General features: G+C 43.2%; 1 protein-coding gene across 1 annotated transcript in view; it reads left to right on the forward strand.

Moving 5' to 3' along the window:
• Positions 1 to 14,111: 14,111 nt before the first annotated feature.
• LOC144772946 (adhesion G-protein coupled receptor G2-like) overlaps positions 14,112 to 23,969 on the forward strand; it is a 1,412,864-nt gene continuing 1,403,006 nt past the window's right edge. The window contains exon 1 of the mRNA XM_078657647.1: positions 14,112 to 14,429. The gene's annotated coding sequence lies outside the window, so the exon portion shown is untranslated. The remainder of the gene's footprint in view (positions 14,430 to 23,969) is intronic.

Below are 23,969 nucleotides of genomic sequence, written 5' to 3' on the forward strand. Positions count from 1 at the left end.
TAACCATCGCTCTGCCATTTTCACACTCCGCCGGGGTACAAGACAGGGTTGTCCCTTGTCTCCATTACTCATTGCCCTAGTTTTAGAGCCGCTGGCTGTATGGGTCCATGGAGATCCCGGGATAAGGGGGCTTAAATGAACGGTGGACCACGAGGACCGCATCTCGCTTTACGCTGATGACATCCTCCTATATCTGGCTTCTCTAGCGTGATCGCTGTGACAGGTGCTCCATATCTTCCATATCTTTGGTGCCCACTCTGGATACAGTATAAACGGGTCCAAGTCCCAGATGTATGCGTTATGGGGTGCTCCCCCAGCTAGTCCTCGGGGCTACGAGATACCGGTGGCTCCCCGTGGTTTTCATTATTTAGGCATTTTTCTCAGCCCAGACGTTGATCTCTTTTTTAAACAAAACCTGGTCGGACCTCTTCAACATTTCAAATCTGATGCCCTACATTGGCCATCTCTCACTCTCCTGGGGTGTGCATCCCTGTTCAAGATGCTCGCACTTCCACGTTTTCTTTACGCATTACAGAATACCCCCAACCCAGTCCCAGATTCTTACTTTTCCCAAATCGATGGTGTGTTACGGGGCTTATTGTGGGAATAGCAATGAACAAGCTCACCATGGGATGGTATGACGGGGGCATTGGACTACCAGGTTTAAGACTTTATTTTCAAGCATCCCAGCTGATCGCAGTCAATAGATGAGTGTTTGGCCCCCACGATGAGCCCAATTTCAGAACAGAAATGCCCGCAAATCCAGTGTTATTGGGAAAGGATTGCCCGCCAACTCAAGAGTGCATGTGACAAGTCCCTGAAGTTATCTCTTCACCTATACCTGCTTAATATTTGGGGGGCGACTGACCTTTCTCAGGCTGAACAAGCTTGGGCCTTGATGGGCTTCACCATGGCGAAGCAAACATTGCACAAAAATGAGGGGTGGATGCGGTCTCGCTCTTGGGTGATTGGGCAAATGATTGCTGAAAAGTCAATGTTTAAGGGACGAGGATGCCCTAAGAAATGGGATCATAAATGGGGGAAAATGGAATAAGTACAGAGGGGACATTTGTATCTCCCCGACGGTGGATCTGCAGAAGGAAAGGCAGAAACTGATGACCCAGTTGACAGCAGAAGTGGTGGCTTCTCCTCCTCAGGATTAGTAGCTATGCGACCTCCAGGCCTCCGTCCTCTGTTGTACCATGATCTGTAGCTCTTCAGGTAGCAATGTATCTTATCATTGATTGGACATTGTACATATGCAGTGGTCTGTAACGATCCTCGCTTAATTTATATGTGGATGTAAAGGCGAAGATATATGTATTGGAGAAAAATGTTATGGTGAAGTTGTATGGTATATGTCGGTACCTGGTTGTTGTTGAAAATAAAATGAAAATATTTTTTTTTAAACTCATAAGAACGTGTATTACCCACAAAATAGTTGTTATCCTATTTAAGGGGATGTATGACGTTACAACGCAGGCTATTACAACGCCTGCCTTTACAACGTGGTTTTTACATCGCATTCCATTACAACGCATAGCGCTTTTGGGTGCTGGATAGTGAATAGTTTAATTTACTATTCCAACTCCAGTCCCCGTGGACACTAGGGAAGGTGTTGGATAGTAAATTAAACGTAGTCCCTATCCTAGAGCGCCCCCCAGCGCAATGCGTTGTAATAGTTTCCGTTGTAATGGTAGTGCATTGTAAAAGTTTCGTTGTAAGTGATGTTTACCTATTTAAGGCACTGTGCTTTCTATTTATTTTACGAGGATTGTGGATGCAGTGAGGATGTGCACACCCGATGTGCATACCTGAATCTTGTTGACTGGTGATGTGCACACCTGATGGGCTCAACTGAGTCTCTTGAACCTTTGGCATTTTGGAGTGCCCTTGAACTGTTTTTTTGCTTGGTGTCAAGTGGTCTGTTTTATTTTTGGCATTACAATCTTCCTGCGTGCTGCTCTTCATTTTGCTTTCTTCTCACTCTTCATTCATCGTCATGCAGGGAGTGTATCCTCCTCCTTTCTTTTAAGAACTGCCTGGTGAATCGGTAATTGGAAAACTGGCGCAGGCTGTTCAATGTCTACCCTGGGCAGCATTTTCTTGCAGAAAGGAAAAGGTTAACGTTAGAACGCACTCTTGGTAGAGAAGGTCAACGGATTCATGAATATTTACCTATTTGTACTCCACCTGAAGGAGAAGAGTTTGATGATTTTCAAGAAGCTGTCCAAAAGATTAGAGAAGAGATTTAATACTCAAAAACATATTGTTGTCAGACGGTTCAAATTATTTTCTAGATAACAAAAGCAGGAAGAATCAGCAGAGTCTTATGTTACTGCGTTAAGAATTTTATCTGCAAATAGTGAGAATTTTACAGAGCAACTTATACGAGACCAATTCCTAGTTAGATGTCGCAATATGACCATCCAGGAGAAAGTATTGTCTTTTAAAAAGCTATCTGTCTCTGAAGCAATTGATGCTGCTTCTATGATTGAGTATTTACAAGCAGAATTCAAGATTTTAAGGAAAAATACTGAAGAGTCAATTCTGACAGTGAAGAGTAAACTGCAAGATACCAAGGCTTCAACATGCAAGGCAAACTCGAAAGATGTTTTGGCACCTAGCAACAAATTTTGTGCATGCTTTCATTGTGACTCTCCTTATTATGCAGCAAACTTCAAACTATCCTCTGCAGTTAAGAAGATATGCAATCTATGCAGTTCTGTTGGGCATTTTGCAAAAGTGTGTATGAAAAGGAGCCTTCAAGTAAATGAAGTTGCTGATTCTATGGAAGAGAATGAATTACTAACCAGTTCAAAAGATCTGGTTTTGTATATAAACTCAACAGACTGTGATTCTTTTGAAAATCCCACTGCCGACATAGTTATAGGAAAAAGGTCGGACACATTGTTAATGGACTCTGGAGCCAGAGTGACCATCATCACCTATGATACATTTAAGCAGTCTGTAAAGATTAACTGCTTAAAGATCTTGACATTAAAACTGATTTTTTTCAAGGATCAAAAACTGATCTTATTGGTTATTTTGTATCTATGATTAGTTACAAAAATGTGTGTTTCACTGATAGAGACTATTTTAGTTTTAAGGGAAAGAACATTTTTTGATGGACTCATCAAGCTATGCTAATCCACAAGTTATGCTAATTCTATGCAAAATATCAATAATGATGTTGCTTTTCTTTCACAGATTTAACAGTTGGTTAAAAAATATGATGCACTGTTTGAGGATAAGTTGGGAGTGTTAAAACATTTTGAATTGAATATCAAACACAAGGAAGATGCCATACCTGAAAAGCACAAACTGAGAAGGGTTCATTTAGGTGTTAGAGATTAGTTATTTAAGGCTTTAAAAGTTTTACAAGATTAAGGTATAATTAAGGCAGTTGATAGCTGACCTTGGCTCTCATCCATTCTGTTTGCAAAGAAGAAGAACAAAGAGTTACGCATGTGTATTGATCTTAAGTCTCTAAATAAAAAAATTTGGGTTGGTACTTCCCTACCTAGAATTGAGGAACTGGTGGTAAAGCTAAATAGTGCAAAAATATATTCATCAAGTTGGACTTTAATATACTTATTATCAAATTGCTCTTCCTGAGTCTTCCAAACACCTCAATTGTTTTGTAACACCACATGAAGTTTTTGAATTCAGGAGGATGCCATTTGGTTTGGCATCCACTGCTTCTGTCTTTCAATGGGTAATGGAAGAAATACTGGATGATATGGAAGGGGTACTTATTATTCAAGATGATGTGTTAGAAGCAAGTGAGAATCGTAGTTTGAGTGCAGTTTTTGAAAAATGTAAAGTCAGTGGTCTATGGTTAAGGCAGGACAAATGTGGCTGTGCGCAAAATCAATTAGAGTATTTAAGGTACATAGTTGGTGTAAATAGCATCAGTCCTAAACTAGATATAATTAAAGCGATTAAAAAAGCTACGAAGCAAGTACCTGAGAAGAGGTGATGTTCTTTGTTGGGTTGTGTGCAAAACTGATTATGAGACTCCTCAAGAAGAGAGTAGATTTTGTGTGTGGACATCAACAAAAGGAGTCTCGCGCTTGCATGAAAAATTATTAATTACAAGCTCTTCTTTTACAACTACATGATCCAGGTCTGCCTGTTTGTATAACTGTAGGTGACGGGAGTTGGGGGGCTGCAGTTACCCAGAGGTTCAAGAATATTGATTGCACAGCAGCGTTTGCTTCCAGGGTATTGAAAGATGCTGAAAATCAGATTCTGTAATAGAGGAAGAAATTCTAGCTTGCACTTGGGCTATACCAAAATCAGAGCAGATTTTCTTTCTTGTTGTCCTATTTTGGATAAAGATTTAAATGGTGAAAATTATTTCTTTAAACGTATAATAGCTTCAGTGGATTTTGAGAATCAATCATGTTTTTACAATCCTGAGTGGATAGCTGGATTGTTATCTGACACTATAATGTGTAAAGTTTCAACATTTATCATTGATGGTTGGCCAAAAGAAATAATTCTTACAGGAGAGTTGAACATTTTTGCTACGATTTCTCTAGAATTATTGCTCAGATAGACCATGATATTGTGCATAAAGTATAGAATTGTCAAATATGTTGCTGAGCAGATAAGCACTTATCTATGAGAGCACCTCCCATGGTAGAGGTAGATCTGCCTGAGATCGCCTGACACAAGGTTGCATTTAAGGTTAGGTCCTTTCTCATACTGTAATTATCAATATGCTTTGGTTCTCATTGATTACAGGTACGAGTGGATTGAAGTTGGATTGAAGTTGAGTTTGTAAGGGCACCTAACACACTGTCTGTAATCAGTTTTCTTAAGAACTTTTTCTTCGCATGAAGGTATTCTGAACGTTTTCATTACGGATAATGGAGTGCAATTTCACATCTGATGATTTGAATAAGCTTCTTAAGGAAACATGCTATGAGCATAGACACACTAATCTTTACCATCCTCAAGGTAATGGTCTTGTGGAATGTGCCAATAGATTCATTAGTAACACCGTCAGATTAGCTATGTCTAACAAATTGCGCCCCTTGGTGACTGTCCAAGACATGTTAAATTCCTATCATGTAAAACTTCACTCTACAAGTGGTATTATTTCCTTTACAGGCATTAAAGGAACATACTCCATTCGCCTTGGTAGACCCGCATTGTGCTAAGAAAAACTACTTTTTTTACAATTGTCAATCCTGTAGACCAAAAGTCAACAATGAGGTAAAATGAAAACAACTACAAATGTGCTTAAAATACAACTATTTAAATAGGGTTAATTTTATTGACTATCAAATTGGTGATACTGCAGTGATTAAAATACCCATATCAATCAGGAAAGGTCATGTGACGTTTAGCAAACCCAGAAAAATCATTGCTGTTTCCAGATTTGCAATTTGTGTAGAACGGGGAAAAAGGTGGAACAAAACCTCTGTTGTTCCCTTTGCTCCTGTAAACAAGGAGAGTTTGAGGAATGATGTATCAAGGAAAGGTAATCTGAAAAGTGTGGGAAATAACATTTCAGAAACTAAGCCATCAAAGCCTATGCTTCTCTAACCAAAAGGGGTTACAAAAAAGTGAACAGTTATTGACCACTCCCTTTTGGATGAAAGATTTTGTTAACCTTGCTCCTTAAGGAACCTTTTGGCATTGTTAAAATTGTTGGTTTTCCTTAATTTCATTTCTATTGTATGATATTGTCTAAATTTGTGATTGCATCACATAGTTGTAACCCGTCTTGCCTCATGAAGTTATAACAAAATTCCTCATTCCTTGGTAAAAAGAGAGCTGTATTGTGACGTGTGGTAGCTTGGCAATTCTTATCTGCCTCTAGCTGCTCACACGATCATGCTGGTGACTAACGTTATCATAAGGCTCACTCCTTTGGCCAGGTTTCTTCCGTTGTGATGGTTGAGAAAACAGCGGCCTTCATGCCGCTTTCCCCGTAGCTGATTTTGCGAATAAATCTGCTGCAATTGAAACCATTACCTCGTTTAATCTGTTATTTGTTACGGCAATTGCCTCTCCATGGTTATCAATTGCAGACTGTTAGACTTGTCGGCCTTGGGGTGCTCTTCCCCTGTGCTTTTTGCCTTCACTCCTCCTGTTCTGCTGAATATGTTGTTGCTGTCCTTAGGACTCTGCACACTTACCGCTGCTAATTAGTGCTAAAGTACATGTGTTCTTGTCTGTAAACAGGCTGAAACTGGCTTACACACAATTGGCACATTCATTTTACTTGTAAGTTCCTAGAAACGTGATACTACAGGTACCCAGGGCCTGTAAATTAAAAGGCTACTAGAGGTCCTGTAGCACTGACTGCACCACCCACTTAGGTAGCCTTTTAAACATGTCCCATGTCTGCCACTGCAGACTGCCTGTGCAGGTTTTAAACTGCCATTTTGACCTGGCAAAATAAACCTTTTGCCAGGCTTAAACCTCCCTTTTTAATACATCTAAGTCACCCTAGCGTAGGCCCTCAATAGCCTATAGGGCATGGTGTAATGTACTTTAAAAGTTAGACATGTACTTTTAAGTTTTACATGTCCTGGTAGTTAAAACTCCTAAATTCGTTTTACACTACTGTGAGGTTTACCTTTCCCATAGGATATCATTGGGTTACCCTATTACATTTAATAAGTGATAACTTCTGATTAGGAGCAGGTGGGAAAGTCATGCTTTGTGTGAGGAATTATAATTTAAAACCCTCTTTAGTGTTAAAGTCGGATTTTAAGTCACAATTCTGTAAATGCCACTTTTAGAAAGTTGCCATTTTTCTTGTCCTATCCATGTGGTGCCTGAAGCCTGTTCCTGGGTCACATGACTAGGTACAGTTGGCAGTTAGACTGTGTGCGTTCCTTCTAGAAAGTATCACAAAGGAGGGTCTGGGCACTGGCAGTTGAGCCATATTGAACTATTTGGGGGAGAGTTGTCGCTGATCACACTTGCACTTCAAAGGCAGTGGCTCAGCTGGCACACAAAGGACTTCACAGTAGGCTATTGTTCCTCCAGACAGGCTTGGAACCAGGGCAGGGAGTCAGGAAATTATACACAATTCTGTCGGGGGAAAACTCCAGAAGCTTGCTGTGGTGCAGTCATAGTGCTCTTGGTAGAGGCCGCGGGTTGGAGGCGATCTTGTGGTGGTCTCACCACACAACTTGTAGTCAGGCCCCCAACGAGTGCTGCTGTACTCGTAATCAGGCTCTAAGTTCATGAAGTCCTGTAATGGGTGCTGCAAAAATTTTGTTTATGTTGAAGCCAGCCAATTAGATCACTCGCTTCGGCTGGACCTTCACTCCCAGAGAAGAGAGATGCTCAAGGCAACAACAAACGAAACCTTAGGCCAATCAAAATGCTTTATTTTTTTAAGTTATGCTTACAGGACTCTAGAATACAAATGTCCAGATATACAAATATCTTTGTACCTTCATTTCTCAAAAACTACTGAAGGGATTTACACCAAATAACAAAAAGCACAGTTTCGGGACCAAGTTCTGGCTTCCTGCTAATGTTGGTGCAATTCTGTTCAGACGTTTTTGCACTATCGCATTCCAAAACATTCTGTGGAAAATGAAGGGGGAAATTTGGTTTTGAAACCTTCATTTTTTTCTCAACCACCGATTCACGGATTATTAGAAAATAAAAAAGACTCTTTCTATGGAAACACAGACCTAACTATAACTACCCGGGGGTGACCAGCACTGGGTAATATACATACATATATAAAAAAACTCAGCTGCAACCACTAATGTGTAGTTATAGTTAGGCGCACGTTTCTGTAGAAATAAAAAATGTTGGTTTGCTAATAACTTTGGAAGCGTTTGATGAATCTTCACAAAACTTCCCAAAAAACGTTCTTCCACCTCAGCTCCTTCCTGGGAAGTTTCAGGGTGATCAATCAAGCAGGAGCTGAGAAAAGGGGATCCCAAAATGTGTTTTCCCCATCCATTTTTTTATAAGAACTTTAGGCACAGCTGTAGTCCAAATGCCTGAGCGGATTTACCCCAAATGTGCTAGAAAGCTAGATCTTGGTCCAGAATTAGTGTTTTGATGATTTGGTGTAATCCATTCAGTAGCTTTTGAGCTATTCAGATGCAAAAAATTGTATATTTCATGCCAGGGAGGATCCACTGGCAGACAGATCATGCTGAGATCTTATTGGCTCCCACCACCTCAACAAGGATGTGGCGGCAGCCAGCTTAGGACTCAGGACTCAGTACTGAGTCCCAAAAAAAGATTAAAAGAAGACACTAGGGGGCAGGATTGGGTTATCCTAGCACCCTAAGCTAGGTAATGGGATAAAAAAACGTATTTTTATTAAACATTGCCACAAATTTGTGGAGGATCAGCAAGTCCACAGCAAAAAATTTAAAAAATAAGTACAGTAATTTTAAACCCCATCCCCAGGGCCCTGGGTATGTGCAAAAAAAATCCTTTTTTGGAGGGGGTGCATGGCCCCCCCTCCACCAGCCTCTGGGAGGACCAGGGACCCCATCCCCTAGGGCTGTCATGTAAAATAAAGGGAGGGTGTGATGCCCCATTCCTAATCCGTAATTGACCCTGGATAACCCACTCCTGTGGCCAAATTCCATTATTAGGAGAGGAGGCGTGTTGTTCTCCCAAGTCTTGATAGGAATTAGGAACTCCATCCATGGGCCAAACTTAACTTCAAAGTGCGGGTGCATGGCTCCCCTCCCAGAGCCTGTATAAGCCTCGAGGACCCCATCCCCCGAAGCAGCCTCAATTACTGTGTCCCAGGGAGACCCCCTGGAGAGAATAGTTTCCCAGCCCGTAATAGGGCGGGCAGGGAAACATATGTCTGCTCTCACCTGGTAGGAGCATTTTTAACGCTCCTGCGGGGTGGGAGCAGACATGCCATTCCTGCTTGCAAGAACGTGGGCAGGGAAGGAATGTCTGCTCTCGGCTGAACTTAAACAATGCTCCCTCTGGGTGGGAGCAGACTTTTCTTTAGCTGCCGCACTTTTGTCCGTCCATCATTCTCTTTTGTATCGCTTTGTTCGCCCTAAGTGTGGCAGGGTATGCTCAGACGTGAGTCCCTTGTTCACTTGGCCACTGGATTCAAGATAGCCTGGCTGATGAGGATTATGAATCCGAAACCAGTCCCAGGATGCTTGTTTCCGTTCCAGGGAAGACATGGCTTGGCAGTTCGGGCTGGACTGTTCCCATAAGGCACAGGGTCAGACTGATTTGCATATAGCCATGTCTGAACTGGGGTGGCTGAGTGAACTAAAGAATGGTGATGGATTAAACCCAGATCAGTTGACTGGGGGTGAGTGTTTGATTTGTTCAAACGCTCCGTCCATCATTCTCTTTTGTATCGCTTTGTTCGCCCTAAGTGTGGCAGGGTATGCTCAGACGTGAGTCCCTTGTACACTTGGCCACTGGATTCAAGATAGCCTGGCTGATGAGGATTATGAATCCGAAACCGGTCCCAGGATGCTTGTTTCCGGTCCAGGGAAGACATGGCTTGGCAGTTTCGGCTGGACTGTTCCCATAAGGCACAGGGTCAGACTGATTTGCATATAGCCATGTCTGAACTGGGGTGGCTGAGTGAACTAAAGAATGGTGATGGATTAAACCCAGATCAGTTGACTGGGGGTGAGTGCTTGATTTGTTCAAACGCTCCGTCCATCATTCTCTTTTGTATCGCTTTGTTCGCCCTAAGTGTGGCAGGGTATGCTCAGACGTGAGTCCCTTGTTCACTTGGCCACTGGATTCAAGATAGCCTGGCTAATGAGGATTATGAATCCGAAACCGGTCCCAGGATGCTTGTTTCCGGTCCAGGGAAGACATGGCTTGGCAGTTCGGGCTGGAGTGTTCCCATATGGCACAGGGTCAGACTGATTTGCATATAGCCATGTCTGAACTGGGGGGGCTGAGTGAACTAAAGAATGGTGATGGATTAAACCCAGATCAGTTGTCAGGGGGTGAGTGTTTTATTTGTTCAAACGCTCCGTCCATCATTCTCTTTTGTATCGCTTTGTTCGCCCTAAGTGTGGCAGGGTATGCTCAGACGTGAGTCCCTTGTTCACTTGGCCACTGGATTCAAGATAGTCTGGCTGATGAGGATTATGAATCCGAAACCGGTCCCAGGATGCTTGTTTCTGGTCCAGGGAAGACATGGCTTGGCAGTTCGGGCTGGACTGTTCCCATGAGGCACAGGGTCAGACTGATTTACATATAGCCATGTCTGAACTGGGGTGGCTGAGTGAATTAAAGAATGGTGATGGATTAAACCCAGATCAGTTGACTGGGGGTGAGTGTTTGATTTGTTCAAACGCTCCGTCCATCATTCTCTTTTGTAGCACTTTTGTGGGCAGGGAAACACACAGGTTTCTCCGGGTGGGAGCAAACATAATAACCTTCTCCCACCGGACAGGAGCAATGCTTGCACACCCTGCATCCAGGATGGGTGCATACTGAGAGCTGGCTGGGGCAGTTTGGGCCTTGGGACCCGCCTGCTGCCCCCCTGCTTATTGTTTGGTGGGTTCTCCCAGTGGGCAATGAGGCACCCATCCAAACGGACCACAGGCCCAGAGGATGGGTCTCCCATGCTTATTAAGGCTCGAAGAAAGGGGGCTGCACACCTCCCTCCTGTTAAAATCTATGTTTTGGCCCCAGGGGAAAGGGTTCCCCTGGGCCTCTATTAGTTCACTGAGGAGTACTGTGAGTAGCCATCCCCTTAATGGCTCCAGGAGATGGGTTCCTCTGGCCCCTTGTGCCATGGCATTTGGGCTGTAGTTGTGTTCAAAGTCTCTAAGGAAAAATTATTTGGGTTTTTATCCCAGAGGTTTTAAGCATAGGATTAACATAATGCCATCCACGCTGCGCCAGAAAAGAGACAAAGGGGCAGATTTATGTTAACTGGCGCATCCCCAGGGATGCGCCAGTTAATGTGCGCCACAGTGCGCCACAGCTCCGCCACCCATGGTGCGCCGCATTTACAATGCGGCGCACCATGGTGCAAGGCAGGGAAGATGCGTGACGCATCTTTCGGCGTACGGGCGGCGCATTGCTGGAGTCATGTCGCAAGTGCGACATGACTCCTGCAATGCACAGGGGCCACCCCTACAATGCATGGTGCGTCACCCTTACGCCTGCTTCAAGCAGGCGTAAGGAATTGACGTAGAAAGTGACTGAGTGATTTCTCATAGATTTCACTCAGCCACTTTTAGGAGGCGTTCCTGCGCAAGAACGCCCCCCCCCCTGCGCAGGAACGCCTCCTTATGGCGCAGGGCTTTCCAACGTGACGCATCTCCTAGATGCGTCACGTTGTAAATAGGGCGCATTGTTTGCGCCGCCGTTGCGTCAAATTAAGTGACGCAATTGCGGCGCAAAGAGGCGCAAGGGCCTCATAAATCTGCCCTAAAGTAATCTGCCATTTTTACAGCAAAGCCTTTAAGCTTAGGATTAGCTAATGCAATCCACGCTGAACTGCAAAATGACAAAAACCTTTTACCACTGCAGGCACAGTATTACAGCATTGGTCAAATATCATTCAAGCCAACTTTGAATGAATAACAGCAGTCCCTGACACATGCTTCACGCTCATTAGAGCTTGTCAAAGGGACATATATATTTAACCTCCCACTGCCCTTACCCTGTGGCTCTGTACACTTTTCTTGTGAACTTGTTCCAGGAGAAGGAGCCTTTGGAGTTTTAAAATATCAACAGACTTGACCTGCTCTCACTTAACCTTTGATCATGCTACTTATGCTAGAATCAGGTAAAATATATATTTCTAATGTGTTGAAGGAGCTATTGTTGTGGCATGACTTGGGTTAAAAAATGCCAATAACAAACAAATGCATTAACACTTTCCGAGCTGAGATAATGACCCTGTTGTTTAAAATAACTGATATTAGTTCTTTGTAATGCTTTAATCTATACTGCTTTACATGAGACATTTTTTGATGTAACTCCGCCATGGAAAGGCATGAAGTGATCACTTTGGGGGCCCGTTGCGGGCCCCCGGGGAGGCCTGCACTTGGGGCGGGGTACCCCCCTACATTGGCATACACAAGGTGGCAGGCACTGACGGTGCCTGTCATGTTGTGCATGCCAATGCAGAACATAGATATTGTGCATTGCAGTGGGTGCTGCTGACAGCACCACCCGCCGCAATACATAATATGCAGGATGCGAACGCAAGGGTGGCGGGCGCATCCTAATTGGCATAGCGGGATCGCCACACGTCTGGCAGTCAGTCCTGTTTACCGTTACGGTCCCGCCATCGTAATGGGCCCCTTAGACTCTGTTTGCTATGTTTTTCTGATGATTGCTGCGCTTTATATGACTCCAAGGTCCCACCAGACTTGAAATGTATTTCAGGTCAGCATTGTCCTTATTTTCAGAGGTAACTAAATGCTGTGTTACAATTAAATGTGGGCGAGCCACTGAAACTCCAACCAGCCTCCAGCTCGATGCCAAGCTCTGGCTCAGCTCGAAGTCCTGTTGGACCCTGGAGCTCAAAGCGAGCTGAGCTTTCATGTAGCTTCTCTCTGCCAATTACGCTCTACCCTCCTGTGCCAAGAATTATAGGCAAATTAGTAATATTTGAAGTGAAACGGGCAGGAGAAAGAAATACTGTTTTAGTGGCTGAAATTCACAATGTGAAACTAGAAAACCTGTGGTCAATCCAAGCTTCCCTGTTTCATAAAATTGTGTGATCCATTCTAATATTCTATTTTACCTAGCCCCTTTTTTTCAATTATCACATATGAAAACACCTGGCAGGTTTGGGATGTACGCTGTGTGAAAATGTCTTCTTGTGTTTGATATAACATCATTAGTTTGGCTTGGTGGCTCAATGGACTAATGCATCCACTGTAGGGATCTGTGTTTAACTTTATGGTCACAGGTTCAAGTCCTGGTGGGTCCACTCAGCCTTTCATCCATCTGAGGTCAATAAAATGAGTACCATTGAGTTGGGTAACAATAAACATCTGCTATTCAGCACCAAGATACCCTGTTGGGGATGAACATGCGCTTTACAAATACACATGTTAAGTAATACTCCATCTAAAAATCTATGGCGCATCCCCAGGGATGCGCCAGTCATCCTGCGCCGCTGCTCCGCCACCCATGGTGCGCCGCATTTACAATGCGGCGCACCATGGGGCAAAAACGGCACAGATGCGTGACGCATCTGTGCCGTAAAGGTGGCGCATTGCTGGAGCTGCGTCGAAGCGCGACGCAGCTCCAGCAAGGCTCGTGGGTGCCCCATCTCCACAATGCTGCGTCAAGACCTACGCCTGCTTCAAGCAGGCGCAGGGTTTTGACGCAGCATTGTCCTGAAAGTGACTGAGTGAAATCTCATAGATTTCACTCAGCCACTTTTAGGAGGCGTTCCTGCGCAGGAACGCCCCCCCTGCGCAGGAACGCCTCCTTATGGCGCAGGGCTTTGCAACGTGACGCATCTCCTAGATGCGTCACGTTGTAAATAGGGCGCAATGTTTGCGCCGCCGTTGCGTCAAATAAAGTGACGCACCGGCGGCGCAAGGCCTTCATAAATCTGCCCCTATGTGTCTATTATGGCATAAGCCTGACAAGTGAGGGTCGTGCAGGAATGATTAAAAACTACCACTTTTAATAAATGCCTCTTGATGCAGTGACATAATCAGGTGTACTAAGGTAAAACGACTTCATGTGCTAAAAAATACAGTTTTTTGAAGAAACTGTATTCGTATGTTTGTTGGATGATTTAAATAACGATTAGCAGGCCCAACATGTACAGTGCTCAGCTCTTGGCTCCTGCGTGTCTGTCCTCTAAAGTTTCTGGCTCCCCGCATCTGGTTATACTGTCCAAAAACACCCCATTGCCGCTGCGGAGACCGAGTTCTATGCTTCTCCACAGTTTCAGAGGGGCGTGCCTCGACGGCTCACTGGGCGGCATCTAAACTTGTTGCCACTGCCTCGCGGGCCTGTCTGCCTGATGGTCCCACGCCCTGTGCAGCTGCGCGCGTGGGCTGCTGCCAGGCTGCTCACCCCGCCTCGTGCCAGCTGTGAGGGCGGGGATTGCCGCGTGTGGTAACGCGCTAGCGGCTGCTCCCCCTGCCGGCAGTTGCCAGCATCTGCTGCTGCGGGCCGGGCTCCTCTCGGGGTCTGAGGCAGCAGTGCTGCCGCTGGAGCACCACCTGAGCTTCGTCCCGCAGAAGCGGCGCGTGCGTGTGCGCACCTGGGATCATTGTACGGACAGCAAATTAAAATCAACTTTGAACTCAGGGAAACTCAGCACGACTCGGAAAGTATTCGTTTGGGAACGCCGCAGGAGGGTTTTTCTGTTTTTTTTTCTGTTATACTTAAAGGAAAAGTCGCCCGGAGACCCGGAGCTGCTCGTCGTTGTACTTTGGAAACGGAGTCCTCTTGGGCAACGGAGAGCTGTGGACCCCCATCACCCCAGTCAAGTAAGGAGTCCTCGCAGTTTGCTTCTTGTATGTGTTTTTTGGATTGAGGTGGGGGTGGAAATGTAGCTGCTGAGATGGGGGTGGAATTGCACCTGTGCTTAGAGGTACCTGCACACTCGGGCTCAAATTAAAGTGCAGGTACTTGTCCATTTAAAGCTGTTTCATTGAGAATTATGGTGCTTTAGATCGATGTTAATCTAACACAACGCCTCACTCCAGAGCGTTTCGTATTTCATAGAAGTTCAAATTCAGGTGTATCGAGAAAAATCATTGCAAACCCGACAAGCAATCTTGTAAAACTCAAACGTCTTGAAAAATATTAATAAATCGGCTTTTTTTTTTTTTAAACGAATGTGTGGCTAGGCTATTCGCAAGTACCCGCATAATTTCACCAAAACAGATATCATTCAAACAAAAGAATACACTACATGCATTTCTTTCATTAATGCCAACTAGGACTCAACGTGATTGTTTTTTTTATTGATATCATATTTTTTTATTCCATTTCTTTGTTCGAATTGTTAATTCTAGCTTCATCTGGCCTGTTAGCCACCAGCTTCACATATGTAACCACCACCGCCATCTACCAGGCACCTACGTATCATCTCCACACAGAAGACCACCCTAGCATGTTCAATCCCCCATTAAACCAGATTTTTCCTCCTTAAGTAATTCACTTGTTCTTGGTATAAAGCCTTTCCTAAGCACTATGTGTGAACTAAAGTGTCATGCTTGTATCCTCATAATCTTGACTCCTTTTTTTGGCTCAAGTGGCTACTTCCAAGTAACGTCTTAGATTCGCAAAAGTATTTTATGCAAATTTCAGTGTAATAAAATGACGCTGGATCATTTAGCCAATAGTTAAATGGAGATACCTCTTTAAAGATCCAAAATTATAGGTGGGCTAAATAGCTCATGATTGGTTGTTTTTGATGATAACCTCCTCCTAAATCCCGAATACACCAATATAGTCAGACCCCACCGGGCTTAGATTTGATTATGTGCGATAAATAGCGCCTATTACAATTAATGCCCGAAATGGAGCATAACTTGTGTCCTGCTACTTTCTGGGTTTATTTTCCCTAGTACAATTTGGCAGACTTGACCTGTCAAAATGTACCTGGGCAAAATTGCCTGAGGGTATGTAGTGCTTACTGCATAATTTAGAATATGTGCATTCCCGGGAGTTACCTAATATCCCACTGATCTTGCTACATATGACATCTTGAATTTGTGTTCATATCCGCTAACTGTTCACAAAAATAGAACTTCAAGCGTTGGACTTCCAATTTTTTCTTTAAGCAAAACTCCTTGCAGATCAGTAAGTGTGCTGTTGATGGGAGATCAAAGCGATGCGGTTTTAAAGTGCAATGTACTTGGTTTTAAATTTGACCAGATTGACGTGCAAAGACTACTCTCTTTAGTTGAAAGCTGGTAGAAATGTTGCTTGACTAACAGCATTATTTGGGGTCACTGCAGGATTATTTAGGCATCAGTACAATTTAATGTATGCATAAGAGATTTCCTTTTTAAAGATGATCCAGAAGATATTGCTGAGGTGTCTTTGGGATCCATGCTGGCCTCAACTAAATAGGCTGTGTCCCAGTACAATATGACATCACAATCCATTCTGCGACATTCATACTTTGTGTGCTCTGGGTTCAGAGCGGCAACTTTCAGGGGGTGAGAAAGGTGTCTTATTTTCAGTTCCATCTGGGACCAACGCAAATGCCTCACTTAAAGGGTCATCACTACTCTCTGTGCATGCGTCTAATTCTGGGCCGGAGCCAGCTGAAAGCTCCTGGAAAAACAATGACACTCCCCTTTTTTTGTCACTTCAGAAGTATCTAAGCTCTGTATTTAAGAGATTTGCATGCTCTGTAACAATGTCAGATGTATCTATCAATATGAGTAACTCTGCTAATTTTATAGCACCTAATAAGTGTTTATTAGTACATGAAGGAAACTTGTTAGTACTCTTAAGATCATGAATTATTGAAAAAAACAGTGAGGTACTACACTTATTTGTTATAGTTTGCATGCAACTCTTTGGTGTCAGTTAACTCACAAAGCTATATTGCAAGGATTGTAATTCATGACTTACAGGTAACATATAGATATTTTGCAATAACAGCAGCACCAGCCCACTTAGATAGCTACATAAAATACAAATCTGTGACCTTCATGCTGCACGCCATGCTTTGCATCAGGCGCATTTACCATTTTATGATAAACCAAAGCTGGAACTAGATTGCACAAAGATCTCTCCAGCAAGAACTTTTCCCAACAAAGTAATCTTACTGTTATCAAAACCGGGAACTTGCTGAGTGCACAAAGATCTCTCGAGCAGTTTTCTTAACCTCGTAAGATAATTTGAAATACAGTTGGTTTGTGGCCAGTTAAATAAGCCAGAAAAGACGTAACATCACGTTTGCCATTGTTGCCAGTTTTCTTTGGGGGTGAGTTTTTATGAATTCATTTTATTAAGTTTATACCATGAGGAATAGAATATACATTTTACATTTCACAGTGTTAAGCATTGGAAGAAACACCAAGCTTTTCTTGGCACATAAATTGAAGACCTTTCTAACGTACACACTGTATATTCTATGGGGGTAGGCGTTAGAAACTTGACAGTGGTCCACCATGCCCCCTGTTTTAACTTTTCTGTTTATCGGGGCATCCCTGCTCTGTGTATTTAGGTTGGTCATTTTGACCACAGTTGTCCTTCCTCACAGCCTTTGGAGTTGAGTTTTTGAAAAATAAATGCATAAGTTGACCATCAGACTCAGCACCTCATGACTCTCCCCGCGACTGAGCCCCCTTTCTATGAATAGTTCTTCATTCAAATTTAGGGATTCCCTGAATGTTTTTCCCATTTTTAGCACTGGATGCCAGATGCCTCTTGCACCGTCACCTGGCATCAAATCCAGGGGCATCGGGCACTTTTTGGCCTTATCGGAAGCAGACTGATCTTAGCTAGCTTTGACTCCACCGCGTTGGGATTGTTGGCAGAAGCATCAGTAGCTGCTGGAGTCCTACCAGGGTGCGGTCCCACCACACAGTATCAGCAGAATGGAGCACACCCACGTGTGTCTGGCATAACTTTCAGGAGTGAGGGTGATCTCATCACACTGTCTTCTTACCCCACATTGCCCATACACACAGTGGAGGTGCCAACATGCAAACCTCTTTGAGTCTCCCCTAAGTGTAAACTTCATTTGATGACTAGACACCATTGCCCACGATGATCCTTACGTGGGGATCCGAGTAACTTCAAAGCTGGGGAACCTCAAAGCTGTCAACCTCAAAGCTGGAGAACCGGGTTTGATTCTTGGCAACAACGATCAACATCCTGTCATTCGGGGCAAATCACTTAATCTTCCCATGCCTAACAAAAATGAATGTGAAACAAAACTAGTGTTCATGTAAAGCCCTCTGATACCTGATATCTTCGGGTCTAGTTCGCGCTATATAAAACAAAACAAAAAAAAGTACAGCTTCCGCCACCTCTTTGTCCATCATAGCCCCTCCCCTTAACTAAAATCATTAAAGCAGGCATACATTTGCTTTTCTTTGTACCAATTTATGGATGGGTCAAGGCTGCTTACAATGTGACATTGTTTAGAGCGTGGTTATCAGATGTTTGAATGAAAGCACTTGTTTTCTCTCTTCCCTTTCTGTCACATCACCTCTTTTCTGTTCCATTTCTCATTCTCTCTCGTCACACTCTACCTTTTTCCCTAATTTCTCATCCCATCTTTTCTCTCTTATTTTCTCCTGCTAAATGTTTCCTATTTTCTCTTCCACCCTCCTTTTAAAGTCCCAATTACCTTTTTCTTTTAAAATCTCCATATTCTCCCCTTTTGTTTTATCTTGTTTCCCTTTACTGCCATCCTGCATTTTTTTCATCCTTTCTCCAATTCCTTCGTTTGTCTTCCTTTCTCCCACTTCCCACTTCTATTTCTGTTCCCTCCTTTTTCTCTTTTTCTCTCTCTTTCCATTTCTGTTCTACAGTTTATCTTTCTGGCACCATTTTTCGGTGCCTTTCTTTCTTCTTCTTCCCATATCACGTGTTTCCCATAATTCCTTTTCTCCCATCCCTTCGCATCTTTAATTCTTTCATATCATATGAAATGTATCTTGTCTCGCACTTTTTGTCACATTTGTCTTTCTTTACTGTTCTTTCTGTCCTCGTGCCTTTGCGCATATTCTCGAGACCTTCCATGAATGTGCCCCCTTTTGTTTCCCCGATTATCATCATTTTGACCCCAGCCCGCTCCTTGTACGTCAAGTGACTCGCTCCTCACAGCGCTGGGCGTCCTGGAAGTTGCACAGTCTGGTGACTCAAGGGCTTTTGTCAAGCAGAAGCAGCACGCATCAGGGGTGGATTCCGCGTGGCATGCCTGTGCTATGATAACCGGGCGGGGATGTTTTATTTTTGCCAAATAATAAAACAGAGAAATGCAACACTGTTCAGTAGTTGTTCATGACTTCATCTTGTGTCAGGGGAAATGTTTTTCCAGTTATTCAAGAAGGGTTGCATACTCCGTGGAGGGGCGGTATGGAAACTGTCAATTCTACTACAACTTAAATGGCTGTACTTTTTCCTTTTGTTTGATTCATCATCTGCTCTTGCATCTTTGCTAATCTGGGTCCTCTGCAAATATTATAGAAACAAACATTGGTAAATGCATTACGCTTTGCCTATGTGAATAATAAAACACTGTTTTTTGTTGTAGCTTGCTGAGTAGAGGTACAATGTAAGTTACCATTCAGATCATGCCCATAGTGCCTTCAAGATAACTGCATTTGTGACTGCCTGTTTAGTAATAAAATATAGCAATATTTGGTATTTAGAGGTGTTATGACAACTTTAGGCCCCAGTGTGACTGCACCTGCAGCACCATTGAAATCATGGCCCTAGTGCCTGTTAGATAACTGCACGTGTGACTGCCTATTTAGTAGTAAATTAGCAATATTTTGCGTTTAGTGGGGTCCCTAGAGCTTTTGGTCCCAAGTGCCACTGCACCTGCTGCATCGTTCAAATTATGCCCCTTTTAACTGCAAGCCAACTTCAATTGTGACTGCCTGACTGTTTAACCCCTCCCATGCTCGTGACGGAACCGTTCCGTCACGAGCCTCGGGTGGGCTGTGCTGGTGACGGAACGGTTCCGTCACGGCCCCGCCGCCGCGCCTGCGCGGCGAGTTCTATTGAGCGGGCGGGGCCGTGACGGAACCGTTCCGTCACAAGCACAGCTCACCCGCGTGCTGTGACGGAGCGGTTCCGTCACGAGCACAGGACCGCCGCGCCGCCGCCCCGCAGCTCCGCACCCTTAGCGCTGCGGCGGAATAGCCGCCGCAGCGAAGGGGTTAGTAGTAAAATATAGCAATATTGGGTGTTTAGTGGGGTGCCTAGAGCTTTTGGCCTTGGTGCTACTACACCAGCTGAACCATTCAAATGACCCTATTGCCTGCTAGATAAATGTCCTTGTGACTGTCTTGTTTAGTAGTAAAATTCAGCAACAATCTGGGTTTAGTGGGGTCTGTAGAGCTTTCGGCCCAGTGCCACTTCACATGCTGCACCATTCCAATTAAGTCCCTTTTAACTGGAAGGTAACCGCAATTGTGACAGCCTGTTTACTAGTCAAATATAGCAATATTGTGTGTTTATAGGAGTTCTGACAACTTTTGGGCCCGCTGCTAGGGCACCTGGCTCACCATTCAAATCATGACCCTGTTGTCTGCAAGGTAACTGCACTTGTGGCTTTCTGTTTAGTAGTAAAATATAGCATAGTTCTTGTATATTAACTTTCTTTTTAACGTGTAATGTTTATTTCAACATTTAGAATTTGATAATAATGACCAATAGATTAAGTTTAAAAATTCTAAGGCTAAAGCATCTGCTTTACACAACCAAGTAATAAAAAAAACAAGCACTCTAGTATACTGCTAGCTGGCAGTCTTTTCTGTGGGAAGAGATCTTATCTTGATTGTGAATGGGGCTTAAAAAGTGTGAACTGTTATAGTAGAAGTATCGTAAATGCGTGCAGTTAAGGGAAGTTAACAAAAAAACAGTTCAACACAAAAGTGAATGATCACAGTAATTCGACAATGGGCACAGATAAGGGGCTTGTTTTAAGATATATTAAATACAATAGATTTCACAAGCACCGCAAAAGCGCTGTGCAGTTGAAGCCTAAAAACAAAATTGTACTCTGCCCCTGGTGTTGACAGTGCATAATAAATGAACCCCTTCCTGTTTACTACCCCTGAACCTAGAAAGCAGGCACATGTTGCAACACTATTGTAAGGTTTCTGATTGGCTGAGCCTGTTGGGTTATCCATACCAATGCAAATAATAGTCAAATGGACTGGATGTCTGAAAAACAATGATCTGGGCCTGCTACTACACGATGTGAGCACATTTGTAAATGGGCTCAGTGCCAAGATGTCCAACCCACCCAACAGTTATAACAAATAAAGTAATCTCCTACTGCCATTAACGTAAGTGCCCAGATCTGAAAGCCATCTGAGACCGTGTTCCAATTGTATTGCAGTTTCAAGTAATTGTTTAGAATTAAAACATGTTTAGGTTTCACTAGTAAGAAACTACTTCATTAATATCTTGATCATGGGATGTTTTAAGTTGCTATTCTCACATATTTATCCATACCTTATGAAGCAATGATGGGCCCCGGTTGTGCACAAACTTACTTGCACTTTTAAGGTTTGAGTGGCCAGAAATCTGCATTTACAAATGTAAATTACACCTAGTGGTTGGATTGGTGGATTTTTATGACTTCAAATTACACTTGTAATGTTAGAGAATACACTGTTGTAATTTTTACCAATTCACACATTGCAGTTATCGCAAATTACCCCTATATTCTTTATCCCCTTAGTTTTTCATACATTAGGTGACGCTAATAGGTGTGGCTTGTATTTTGTGGTCAGATTAAAACATGAAAAAAGAATGCTTCACTAAAAACGAGCCAAGAAATGCTTGCTTTTCTTACAGATTCTATCTGTGGGATAGGTGCATCCATGTGTGATGGTTCGGTGTACTGTTGCAATGTAAATAGTCTCTCATCCATCAAAAGCAAGTACTCTGTAGGAGGAAGAAAAAAAATATCAGAATAGACAACAGCAAGCCTTGGGCAGCAGGCTACTCTATGTATATGTTCAAGGATTAGGTCATCCAGAGAGTTGCATTGTCAAACCAGGCTTGAAATTATGTAGCTGCAAGGATGCCAATAGATACAGTGCTACTTAACGAAGAAATAAAAAAATTATCAATTTTACTTATGGCTTACCTTGAACTCTGTCATACCACTTTGATGATTTGTAATCATTAAATGTCCATAAACGATTTGTTTTCAATAAGCACATACTATTCAATCATTCAGTTCAATTCGATTATCTTTATTTGGTTTAAAATAAAACCATAAGAGTACTTAATCTAAACCGTGTCAATCATTCAATGTCCATAAGTGACTTCTGGTTTATGTCTCCTACCTTTCATTTCTCGTGAACTGTCGGCATGGGTCATCTTCCCATGGTTTCTATCCTAGGGGTTTCTTCCTGTAGGAGTGCTAACTGGAAAGCCATATAACCAGGGCTTTAAGTGGGATGAAAAAACAGGAAGGGTTTCTCAAAGGGGCATGGTCGATGTAATTTGGGGCATGGTTTAAAAACACTTTAGCTAAAAATATGTGCTTAGCATAGGATGCTGCCTCTCTGGTACTTTGCTGTTTCTGTCATTGCTTCCAGATGTATAATACAAGAAGTATTTTTACACCTATGTTATGTTAGGATATTTTTAAAGCACGCGAATACCAAAGGTCTCTCGGCGCTACAGAAGAGGCCGGTGAGTAGAAGCATTAGATGTTAAATAGCCAGGTTTTTATCTCCTTCCTAAACGTTGTTAATGAGGGAATAGCTCTGAGGTGGGGTGGGAGGCTGTTCCAGAGTTTGATGGTACTGAGGATTATACCTCTACCACCCCATTGCATCTTATTGATGTCGGAACTGCTAAAAGGTTGGCATTGGCCGATCTGAGTTCTCTGTTGGGCTTATATCTTTTGAAGGTTGATCTGAAAAATTCTGGGCCTACTTTATGCAATCCTATGTGGGCCAAGCAGAGGACTTTAAATTTGGCCCGTCTGCGCATGGGAAGCCAGTGCAGCTCACGAAGTCCCTGCTTGATGGAATGGAATTTAGGGAAATTAAAAATCAGTCTTGCTGCAGCATTTTGGACTAGTTTTAGTCACCTCATATATCTTTTTCGAAAGTGGTTAGATAGAAACTGTTACAATAATTCAATCTGGGCGGCACCAGCTGGGTTATTAGGGTTTTTCTTTGACTGATTGGAATAAAAAGAAGAAATGTTCTTATTTTAATGATATAATAAATTGCGGATGTAACTGATGATATTTGCGCACTCATATTAAGGTTGTCATCAATGATGATTTCCAAATCCTTCGATTTGGTGGCTGGGCGAGGTGGTTGAGGCATGTTATCAGGCCACCAGATGGTGGACCAGGCCGGAGAGGGAGTTCCAAACACCATAATCTCAGTCTTTCCTGTATTAAGCTAAAGGCTGTGCCCATTCATCCAGCCACTAATCGCATTAATGTAGTTACGGCATCTTAGGGGGCCTGATGTGTCATTATGAGCTGCTGTGATTATAAGATGGGTGTCCTCAGCATACGAGGTTACCGCCAGATTAAAGCTTCTTATGAGTGGGGCGAGTTTAGCTACATGAATATTAAAAAGAGTGGGGCTAAGGGAAGACCCTTGGGGGACTCCACATGGCAGTGAGTAGGGAGGACTATTGGCTTTGCCAGTGGTTGTTAGTTGCATACGATAAATAAGCAACAATTATGGCTTAATTGTGTAGAATGTTGAAAATGCCTCGGTTCTTGTGGGAGAGATCTGATAGTATCTAAATCTTTCTGTTTCAGGTAGAGGACACTCTTTCAAAACAAAATGATATTCAAGTATCTGATTGATACCTTCATCCGCTGTTCCTCATGTGCTTCCCCCTGATTCCCCCCGCTGAAGACATGTTCGTCCATAGCTGAGCTGAAATCAGTTTTCCCCAATAGGTGTGTGAAGGAGGGTGATGGGAACATCAATAGACGTGTTTTAGTAGCTCCTCAATCCCACACTCTTGTTGTGACTCTAGTTATAGGTTAGGATTGTAACCTCCATATACGATGTTTCTTTGCATGCAATGGTACTTCCCATTTGTGTGTCCCTGCTGTTGCCTGATCCACAAAGCGGCATTGCTTCACAGATTCATCCCTGTCCCTTTCCACCACATATCGTAGCTATGCTACTTGGTAATATTTTAATATGGAAGGTATCCCTAGCACTCCCTTTTAAGGTAGTAGAATCATGGTACGTCATGCGTTTCTTTCCTTGCTCATATAAAGCTATCCACAGATTCTTGGATCTTGTGTGTATTTCTTGGAGAGAGCGGGAGTGGCACAGCCTGAAAAAGGAAGAGGTTGTTAGGCAAGATAGTCATTTTAA

Source organism: Lissotriton helveticus, chromosome 8, assembly GCF_964261635.1.
Source record: "Lissotriton helveticus chromosome 8, aLisHel1.1, whole genome shotgun sequence".
Lineage (NCBI taxonomy): Eukaryota > Metazoa > Chordata > Amphibia > Caudata > Salamandridae > Lissotriton > Lissotriton helveticus.